Source organism: Muntiacus reevesi, chromosome 14, assembly GCF_963930625.1.
Source record: "Muntiacus reevesi chromosome 14, mMunRee1.1, whole genome shotgun sequence".
Classification (NCBI taxonomy): domain Eukaryota; kingdom Metazoa; phylum Chordata; class Mammalia; order Artiodactyla; family Cervidae; genus Muntiacus; species Muntiacus reevesi.
In genome coordinates, this window is record NC_089262.1 from 53,093,073 (window position 1) to 53,097,326 (window position 4,254).

The following is a 4,254-nucleotide window of genomic DNA, read 5'->3' on the forward strand; positions in this document are numbered from 1 at the left end:
CCATCATTACTTCACACTCTACTTTTATTCCCTTTGTTACTTAGCTTCAGCTCCCCTGACCCATCTTCACTGTTACTCAGATACACCAGTTCATGCTCCTGCCTCAGGGTTTTTTCACTTGCTGTTCCCTTGACCAGGTGTAATTCTCCCCTAGTTATCCACATGACTTTCTCACTTCTGTCAGGCCTTTGTGCAAAAGTCACCTTCTCAGTGAGGCCTTCCTGGTCCCATTATAAACTGTCATCCCTTTTCCAACATTTCCCAGCTTTATTTTCCTCCCTAGCATTTGATCAGGATTTAACATGCTATTCAATATTTGCTTTGTTTATTGACTGAAAAAATAGGCTCCAAAAAGGCAGGGATTTTTGCCTGTTTTGTTCACTGCTGCATCTTCAGAAGCCAGAATTGAGTTGGGCACATAGCAAGCACTTGGTAACTATTTGCTGAGTGAATGAATAAATACCACAGTCAGCCATGGCTGGAGAAGCCATGATGGAAGCACTTCCAGCTTGGTGTGAAACCATCTGGGCTTTATGGCTTCAAGACCCCTGGACAGCTCCTTGGAAAGGGACCACTGGCCTCCTCACCATTCTTTAAACACACCAGAAGGTAAAATACTTTTGAAACCAGCCTAGGATGTCAATACATTTATCTTCAGTTTGCACCTCTAAACAGTCATGATTAGAAAGAATACCTATGTGAGAACATGAGTATTTGCCCATTCAATTCAAAATAAAACTATACTACACAGCCATCAAATTTTGACTGGCACAAAAAACAAATCACCTAGTGAGTTCATAGAGTCCAATGAGCTCCAGACAGCAGGTTTGGTATTCTTTATGAGCAATCTCAAAATCGTGTTTACAGGAAAGCATTAAATTAGCCGTAAAGCATCACTACAAACAAAGATGGCGATGGCACCTCTTGGTGAACTAAAACTATACAATTATCATGAATATAGCCTTTCAACAAAAATGACAACCATTCTTACAAATGTTTTATTTACACTGTTAAGAGCAAACACATCAATGGAAAACATATATGACTTTAGAATTGAATTATATATCAAATAAAAAGGTGATGTTCAATATTCAATGCCCATTGAGGGCTCTGGCCTCCCCTATGGCTAGTTTAAAAATCACAGCATGAGGTTAAAAGGCCCTTACACTTAAGAAAGTACAAATGCAATGATAATTCCAGACGTAAGTTGTCTTGACTTTGAATTAGGATAAGTAGGGCAGAATATAGTCAATCCTCTAAGCTGTCCCCAAAACAATTGCTCCATTTATTGGGCTTCTAAAGCCCTTATTGGGCATAAATTCCATTTACAGAGACAGATTTTTCTCACACAGTTATGTATAAAGTTTCTCAGCAAATATTTTGAGAACAGTAACATGTTAACTTAAATTCACAAAAGTGATGTCTGGTCTCAAACCTTTTCCTTAGAACCTGTTTTGATAGTAAAGAGAATACAAGATGTTCTTTCTCTCTTCTTTCTTTTCCTCTCTTTTAATGTCTTGTTTTTGGTGGTGGTGTTGTTAGAGAAATAGGAATACAGTTTGTTCTGTTGCCAAAAGAAGCTGAAAAATAAAATCAACCACTGTGAATTTGTCAGATGTGTGATCCTGGCTACTGGTGGAAGAGAATTCGTAAAAGATAAGAAATAGGAGAAAAATCACACAAAATAATGAATGTCAGATTATTTTATAAAGTATAAATACAAATTTAATGGAATGTTATTTAAGAAGAGACTTGGAAAGCTAAACTTCATTAATTTCACTTATTCTTAAAATATAATTGTTCCTTTGTCTGAATGCCTTAAAACTCCTTAGTTCCTGTATGGTGAGTAGACTGTATCTGGAGTGAAAAATTGGCTTTTCAGACATACTTTTGGCTCTTAAGGTTGTTTTTTTTTTTCCCTTGGAAAAGGTATAAACAACTTGGCCACACAGATGAACTACTCTGTCTTCAAAACACCTTCCACAGAGTGAAGGACAGAGTCATCTGAGATGCTTGCTAAAATGGAAGGGAGCTCACATTTCTTCTCATCTGTCCTTCTGTCTCCTCCTCTACTGTCTAAGACCATCAGCTGCGTCTATTCCTAAATGATTTCACTGCTCCAGTGTGGTGGTGTAGGAAGAATAGCATGTGAGTCTGTGTCCCAACCTCACCCCTGTGGAATGGTGCCACCTAACAAAGTTATTTGTCCTTCCCCGGTCTCAATGTCTCATCCAAAAAGTAGAAGTTTTCCTTCCTACCACCTATCAGAAAGAAAAATTGCCAATTGTTCTACAGCCACTGCTTGTTTGGATTAGGAAACTTCCAGCTGTACAGGAATGGGTCTGGGATTTTAAGAAATCATTTTTCAAAAACTCGTCTCATTTTCAATTTTCCTAAGGCAACTCTAAGAAGCAAAACAATACAAGAAACCTGCACACGTAGAACTGAGCCTGTCCCCACTTACATGGTTTAAATGATCTATTCTGAGAAGGAGAATATAAACTTCTAAGGGTTATCACTTTATTATTCTTTAAAAGGACACTGTGACCCACATTAAGAAAGTGACTGAGATTAAATAATACCTGGCCAAAAAAAAAAAAAAAAAATGTTGTTAACTTTAAATCAGTGCCAACAAAATTCATAGGACACTGAATGTTTTAACCGGGGGCTAAGAAGGAGAGTGTAATTATGAGGCATTCAGGGAAGAGGGAGTATTTGATGCACATCTCTGACTATCTTCCTCAAAAAGAAGGTTTTATATAACACAAAAACCAGAACAATTTCCTGTGGCCAAAAGTAGTCTCCTATAATCTGTGGGTAGAGCAGCCATGGGAAATAGTGAGAGAGATGGGGCAGCAGAAGAGAAAAATGGTCAAGGGGGAAAAAAAGGATTTTGTGGTTCCTCTGGACCATTCAGCTGGTAGGTGGCTATGAGTCCTGACAGACGGGAGCTGCATGTCTTCCTATAGCTGCTTGTGTATTGCTCTGGGAAGCTAAGCCCACGGTCTGAAGGATGCCTATCCTGGTGGGTGCAAGTGTTCTCTGGCTCAGGGTATAAAGACACCAACCCCTACCTGGGTTATAACTTGGCCAAGACACCCTGCCTTGGTGGAGAAGGTTCTTTTTCCATTGGGGTTTACACAGTCAAAAACAAAACCAAAGCTGAGATCAAAGCAGCACAAGCTTTATTCAATGAACAGAGACTAGAGAAGAGAAAACTTAGTTCAAAAGTCAACTTCTGGGCCTCATCATGGGAAGGATTTACTTTTAAGGAGTAAGGACAATGCAGGGAGGAGTAAAACTGGTGATGGAGATGCATATGCATGAGTTTTCTGGGAAAGAGACAGAGATTTCCTGAAAATGGGGTGCAACACCTTTTCTATCCTTTTTTGGTCTATGACTTCTGGCCTTTGGTAAATGTGCCATTTCCTACAATAATGTAGTAAAATCAACATAGAATGAGACTCAAGATCTGTTGGTGGTCAGATTCATTGCCATCTTAGTTTCAGCTGGTTCTATTGCAATTTTTTTCTCTCTTCTTATAACTTCTTTGTGTCCAGACCCTGCGACTTAAAGACATAGTTCCTGTTTAAGGGAGGGATTGGCGGGTTTTGAGCAAGGGTCTGGTGGCAATTCTGGTAACAGAAAGAACTGAAAGCTGCCTTTTCTCCACATAAGCTCCTCACTCAAATGTCATTTTCCTGTTTCTAGAAACCTTGCCAGCCTAAGCTACTTTCAGACAGGTAACAAAAGTTAAAACTTACTGAAGAAAACAAAATTAAGTAGAGGAAAGCTATCAATGATCTATCTGAATGTTTGTGACCCCCTCCAAAATTCATGTGTTGGATATTAACTCCCCAAGTGATGGTATGAAGTGGTGGGACCTTTGAGAGATATGGGGGGCAGGGGTGCTTAGGTCATGTGGGTGAAACTTTCATGAATGGGACTAGTGCTTTTATGAAAGGGATTTCAAAGTGATTCCTAGCCCTTTCTACCATGTGAGGACACAGTGAGAAGACATTGGCTATGAACCCAGAGAGGGAGAAGAGGGCCCTCACCAGAATGAGACCAGGCTAATGCCTTGGTCTCCAATTTCCAGCTTCCAGAACTCTGAGAACTAAGTTTCTGCTGTTTATAGCATACTAAGTCTGGTGGTGTTCTGTTACAGCAGCCTAAACAGGCTAAAGCTAAGACCAAGTTAAATATCTAGAGCAGGTGAATCCCTCTGAGAAAGAACTGTTAGGAAAGGCACTT